Source organism: Periplaneta americana, chromosome 3 (genome assembly GCF_040183065.1).
Source record: "Periplaneta americana isolate PAMFEO1 chromosome 3, P.americana_PAMFEO1_priV1, whole genome shotgun sequence".
In the NCBI taxonomy this organism is placed as follows: domain Eukaryota; kingdom Metazoa; phylum Arthropoda; class Insecta; order Blattodea; family Blattidae; genus Periplaneta; species Periplaneta americana.
The window spans coordinates 15691759-15699049 of NC_091119.1; the positions used below are offsets into that span (position 1 = coordinate 15691759).

The 7291-nt window shown below is 36.4% G+C and overlaps 1 non-coding gene across 1 annotated transcript; it reads left to right on the top strand.

The window, feature by feature from the left end:
• Window positions 1-797: 797 nt before the first annotated feature.
• Window positions 798-870, top strand: TRNAA-AGC (transfer RNA alanine (anticodon AGC)). Its single transcript has one exon. It is a non-coding gene; the product is annotated as a tRNA-Ala (tRNA).
• The last annotated feature ends 6421 nt before the right edge of the window (window positions 871-7291 follow it).

The window sequence follows — 7291 nt, forward strand, 5'->3', positions numbered from 1 at the left end:
CTTCAGCTCTCGGCCAGTGCTTTCTGTACTGCCCCGTTCAAGTCTAGGCATGTGAAAATAATTTATTTAATACCCTCGAAACTTACTGCCGAGCCACTAAGCAAACAATGCCCAATCCCTCTTTATAATGCCAGGTTTTTCTCAATATTTTTTAAATTTTTACAAATAGACAAAAAGCCGAAAGTAAGTAAAATCAGATTATCTGTCTCTCTGTATACAATAAAAATAAGTATTACTTCTTATCATAACCTACCAAATATCAGCTTCAAAATGAGCTCCCGTTCAATGTTCTGCAGTAAATGGTTCCAGAGTTCTGAGCGCTGAAAGAGGCTTGTTTTTATAAAATACGCTAAATTTGTCGCTCAATAGTACGAAAAACGTTTGACTTTCGATAGTATATTTTTGAAAATGCACTGTCCTCAGCACCTTGTATAAATAGGGAAAAAATTAGAGTATTAAAAAAATGCGAGGTTTTTTACTGATCGATTTCATATGGAATAGCGCATACTTCCCTCTCGGTATCTGAACTGAAGACCTGACAGCCACAAGACGCTACCACCAGCTTCACAACAGATCAAGCTGTATGTATTCATCTCTCATTTAGATACAGAGTCATATGCGAAGACTTCAACCGAATTATAGCGTCACTACTAACTGTTGGTGGAACTACCTTGGTATGTGACGTCTATTATATGGCATTCTTGTGACAGCCCGTTTATTTGGCACAAACTCAAAACTCTCGCCTCTAGCTACGGTGTGCTACTTAAGTTATAGAATGTGTAACACGGACAGACCATGGGGGCGTAGCTCAGATGGTAGAGCGCTCGCTTAGCATGCGAGAGGTACCGGGATCGATACCCGGCGCCTCCAGTGTTGTATTTTGTTTTACAATAAATACTGTATTTATTGTGCAAGGTGATTTTTTAAAAACATAATACTGTAGAACAGATATTTCAATACGACAAACTAGAATCTACAGTAACATGTTTTCATATGACGATATATAGAGTTATTCAAAAGTAAGTTACATTTTGAAATAGATATAACATTTTTTTTTTTTAAATTGACGTATACATAAAATGGTGAAACTTTTTTTTGTACCGAACAATGGGATTTATTCATTTATCACACTCATTTGTAAAACATTCTTTTGAGAAGATTAACTCCATATGTAGATGAAATTATTGAGGATCATCAGTGTAGTTTTAGGCGTAATAGATCTACTATTGACCAGATATTGTGTATTCGACAGATAATGGAGAAAACATGGGAGTATAAGGGTACAGTGCATCAGTTATTCATAGATTTCAAAAAGGCATATGACTCGGTTAAGAGAGAAGTTTTATATGATATTCTTATTGAATTTGGTATTCCCAAGAAACTAGTTCGATTAATTAAAATGTGTCTCAGTGAAACGTACAGCAGAGTTCGTATAGGTCAGTTTCTGTCAGATGCGTTTCCAATTCTCTGTGGACTAAAGCAAGGAGATGCACTATCACCTTTACTTTTTAACTTTGCTCTAGAGTATGCCATTAGGAAAGTTCAGGATAACAGAGAGGGTTTGGAATTGAACGGGTTACATCAGCTGCTTGTCTATGCGGATGGCATGAATATGTTAGGAGAAAATCCACAAACGATTAGGGAAAACACGGGAATTTTACTTGAAGCAAGTAAAGAGATAGGTTTGGAAGTAAATCCCGAAAAGACAAAGTATATGATTATGTCTCGTGACGAGAATATTGTACGAAATGGAAATATAAAAATTGGAAATTTATCTTTTGAAGAGGTGGAGAAGTTCAAATATCTTAGAGCAACAGTAACAAATATAAATGATACTCGGGAGGAAATTAAACAAAGAATAAATACGGAAAAAGCGTGTTAATATTCGGTTGAGAAGCTTTTATCATCCAGTCTGCTGTCAAAAATTCTGAAAGTTAGAATTTATAAAACAGTTATATTACCGGTTGTTCTGTATGGTTGTGAGACTTGGACTCTCACTTTGAGAGAGAAACAGAGATTAGGAGTGTTTGAGAATAAGGTTCTTAGGAAAATATTTGGGGCTAAGAGGGATGAAGTTACAGGAGAATGGAGAAAGTTACACAACGCAGAACTGAACGCATTGTATTCTTCACCTGACATAATTAGGAACATTAAATCCAGACGTTTGAGAAGGGCAGGGCATGTAGCACGAATGGGTAAATCCAGAAATGCATATAGAGTGTTAGTTGGGAGGCCGGAGGGAATAAGATCTTTGGGGAGGTCGAGTCGTAGATGGGAGGATAATATTAAAATGGATTTGAGGGAGGTGGGATATGATGGTAGGGATTTGATTAATCTTGCTCAGGATAGGGACTGATGGCGGGCTTATGTGAGGGCGGCAATGAACCTCCGGGTTCCTTAAAAGCCATTTGTAAGTAAGTAAGTATTATTATTATTATTATTATTATTATTATTATTATTATTATTATTTTGTGGAAGTTCAAGCACTAAAATAAAAAATTGTGAGTGCATTCATTTGATTATAACTGTTGAAATAGCTACCGCTGTGAAGTAACGGTGGTTTACTAAATCCGTAAGTTTAAACCCCTCATCTCTCCACTCCCCCCGCCTTCTAACATAGGGTCTTCTCTCTTACACTCCACTTTGATAGAGAATGTGTGGAGGGAACTCATTAACGCACCGAGTGCACCAATCCGCGGTTATGAGCCGAAGTTGGACAAAAAAGAGTTGGATATTCGAAATGTACGGGCGCAAAACCTTGCCGGGAGGCGGATGTAAGAGGGCAGAATTCAATAGACTTCCTCAACCATGGTCGCTTAGAGTAAAAACAATGGACAAGTTCCTTGAAATTTATTATAAAATCCGTGCATTAGCATTCTTCATTCAACAGTGCTTTATGTACAGGATTTCCATGATACCAATAAAGTTCTTGAAACATTTAATTAGCTTACCATTTTTTATACCTGTAACATCTTAGAATTTCGAAATATCTTGTTGAAATTAACATTTTTATTTTGTTATAGTTGAACCTTTACTTTGGTATTGCCAGTATAGGGAATTAAAAACAAACACTGAAAATACCTCAGTTTTGTAGTGTGGAGTAGTAGAAACTCGATGTGATCACTGGGAGAGCTGTGGTCGCACCCAACTCGCCCTAAATAGGTTCCTTACTTATATAGGAAAATCATCTTACTTGAAGGAAGAAGGCGGCCATATTTCGTCGTTGTGAAGTTATTTGAGGTGGAGTGGGAGAATGATTGCAATGTCGCCAACTGTGGCAACAATTCAAATTATCTTACACACCTAACCTAACCTAACCTAACCTAACCTAACGTGCTACATGGCTATTGTAACATTCCTCACTTTTGGCACACCTGTTGTAACATTCCTCACAGTTTCATTTCTTTTTCCGATATTGGCATCTCTGCTACACCTATAAAATATCGTCTGCTGGAATTCTGAGTCATCTAGTGGAAGTGAAGTGAAACTGCGATTCTGTTAATTACGTTTCCGAAGTTGTTTCTGTGTTATCTGCAAGAATTATTGTGTCATTGTAGTGATAATTGCATTTATACAGGGTGTATCTAAATTGGTGTAAAATATTTCGGGGATGTGTTCGTAACACAGAAACATTACAAAAGGTTCATATGAGCATTGGTCTCAAAATAATTTATTTCAGAGTTACAAGACAAAATTTAATGTTACAAAAATTGCTCGAAGTGGCTTCCTCCTGCTTCGATGTATCCCCTAAACCTGCGTTACATGCTCTGGCGCGCTCTGTTGAAAATTCCTGGAGTGTTTCGTATTTCGTGAAATCCAGTTTGGATACGCTCTCAGAATATCAACATTAAGTACAGGAGTCGCATAAACCAGGGACTTCAATGTCCCCAGACGAAGAAATCCATTGGATTCAAATCACGCGATCGAGCAGGCCATGCAATGAATCCCCTTCGACCAATACATCTTTGGGGAAATCGATCATTAAAAAAAATTACGAACTATCAGACTGAAATGAGCTGGAGCAGCATGGTGTTAAAAGACATTCGTTGGATGACTTCCAGAGGCACATCATCAATTAAATGATGCAAATCATTTCGTTCTGTTCACTCACAGAATACATTTTCTTCTGATTTCTTTGCTCTACAAAATACAAACAAACAAAAAACCACCAAACAATCGGCGGTCAATGAAGGGACAAATCCTTTAATAACTTCCTAACGAATGGTTTTCAGACCTATGTTCTTATTAACTTTTTTTAATTGCTTTGATGTTAGTAACACGTCCCCGAAATATTTGGCACCAATTTAGATACACCCTGTATTATACAATAAAAATTTAAATGTGTCGTGGCTGAGATAAAAGTGTTCTAAATTGATTTCCAGCTCCACAATGCCAGTGATAAACGTGTGAATATTCGTTACGAGTCCGTTGGAAGTGGCCGTAGGAAACTAAAACTTGACCTTCTTATGTATAAATATTTTCAGGTATTGTAGCGTATAAAAATCCGTTCCCTTTTTATCAGTAATAATGTAAAGGTATCCCCTTCAGAAATCATTAATTAAGAACTATTCGAGGAATATCAATGACAGAATATACAATACAGAAATTAGAGCAAGTAGTGACAGTCAAGATATTACTATAATACAGAAGATATAGTGCACAAGAAACATAGCAGAATGAAGGAAAATCGACTAGTGAGAAGAGGTAAAGAAGATCGGCACTTAGATGGGAACAAAGGAATAGAAATGCCACCTAAAAGATGGAAGGAGAGTGGGTGCACTTCATCAGATAAAGAACTTGAACTGGGGAACAAACAGGATGCATATCCTAAGACAGTAGAAGAAGAAGAAGAAGAAGAAGAAGAAGAAGAAGAAGAAGAAGAAGAAGAAGAAGAAGAATGAAACATGCCATCCATCCATTGTTCTGCCTAAACACCGTTTTCCTGAAGGGATATAATTTAGTAGCCTACTCGTATTTGGCGTATTTAAAAATGACTTTATTTTGGCCTTGTAATTACTTCTCGTTAGTGAAATTGAAGTTCGATTCCCCATCGAGCATGTAGTAAGGTTGAGCTTTTTTTTTTTTTTGCATGATCTATTTCAGAATTTCAACATCAGCATCAGTTCAGCATTTGTAAAAAGACTATTTGGAAAGTATGTGGATTCAGTTTATCCTTCAGAATAAAGAGTTAGTGCACAACTACATGGAAATTAAGTGTGAATTAATTAACTTATCAATTAATCACAGACTATTGAGATTTTTGTACGCTAGGAGTCACGGTTTTCTAATACTACATTATCTTTATAGTACGTCTAATTATAGCTATATCTTGTTACTATGGTAACTTTGCGGTACTCGTATGGAAAAATGAATCTAACAATGTTTTATGCGAGATCGTGCGTATTTGCTTGTTTTCCGCACAGAACCAATACGCGGTAAGTGTGAAATACCACATTCAGTATTCCCAACGTAACACACATAACAATTTCCCTCTTCTTACCGCTTAAGCGCGACATTCATTTTACTGCTTTAGGCTTTTAACATATTATTTTTAGAGACGTTTAACATAGTAATAATTATAAATTGGAAACTTACCACTGCAATTTCACCTAAATTGCAATGTTAATTATTGTTTTTAAACATTTGCAAAAATTAAGTAAAGTCTACTACTCCACGAAACTTATTGCATTCCTGATACAAGTAACATTAAGGAAGCCGTGAAAAAATCAACAAGATTCCAGATGCGGATGTTATTACTGCAATATGTTATATAAATAATATTGTTAAAATATTAAAATGAAAAATAAATCATTACATAACCTTACCGTTTCTTTTAAGTTCGCATTTATAGACTGGGGGGGGGGAAGACAGACGTATATCACGGCCTGCTGGAGTATAGTAAACACAGAAAACATTTTATAGCAACAAGTTGAAGAAAGATATTTTGGTTTTCCGAAGTTGCCATCATTAAACAGAAACCAACGTGGAGATTTCATTGTAACTAATTAGAAATTCGTCTTTCAGGTATGTAATAAACGATCTTCGCACAAAATAATGTACGATACACGAGCGGTATGTTTGTTTTCATGTTCTCGGAAATTAAAAAAGCTCAACTACGTTTCGCTTTTTCAGTCTTTTCCTCGACCATGAAAACGTCAACATACCGCTCTTGTAACGTATATTACTATTAACTGTATGCGTACAGCAAAGAAGAACTTTCTAACCAATAATGTGTTATGAAAAACAGCAGTTCCCATGCAGGTGTGCCAAAAATAACAATGCAGTATAGCCTATAGAAATAAATCCACCCTTAAAAATATGTTTTTTTTTTTATTTTACATAAGGCGATTTTGTTTAGTTTCCAGGTCTTCATGTCACCTATTATTTTTAATGTATTAGGTATCGGTATTTTTACTCCCTCTGTTCCAAAACATAATATAGAAAGATGTCATTTAATCTGTTCCAAAATATGGTATACATTTGTTAAAGTTCTCAGTAATATCACAGTCTACTATATACAGTCACGAAGCTTGGAATGAGTTTTTGCATTTCTCGCGATAGTTGCTAGCCGCTTGGAGCGCTGAGAGTACTAGGAACAATGGACTGTGTCACTGCCATCGTTATCTAATACAGACCGTAAGGCAGACCATGTGACTCGCTTAACCCGATCACGAAGGGCGGCGTTTCAACCATTTAAATTAATTGAAATGCATGAAGAGTAACATATGTTTCTCTAAAATGTAGTGTAATTGCATTAATAAAATTTAAAACAATGATTAGGAGACACTTCAGATATAATTCCTTGCGAGTTAAGGGGGCCCCCTGGGATCATTTAAGATGCGAAAGAGAGCGTGGTGTGCAGAAAGCAAAGAGTAGCTACAGCATTTATCCTTCCCGAGAAAAACTGCAAACATGACATGATGAGTCTTTCCACGGTAAAAGATTCCAGACCTAAACGATCCCCCCATTCGGATGTCCGGGGTGGAGGTGCTGGAGAAGGACACATTATGAAGCAACCCATCAAAATGAAGCTGTGTCGCAAACAGTGTGTCAAGAAAGAATAATGCTGAAGCTCATCAGAAAGAGAAAAAGGAATTGGTTGGGTCACTGGCTAAGAAGAAACTGTCTACTGAAGGATGCACTGGAAGGAATGTTGAACGGGAGAAGAGTTCGGGGCAGAAGAAGACATCAGATGATTAAGATATGTGGATCATATGCGGAGACTAAGAGGAAGGCAGAAAATAATAATAATAATAATAATAATAATAATAATAATAATAGTAATAATAAT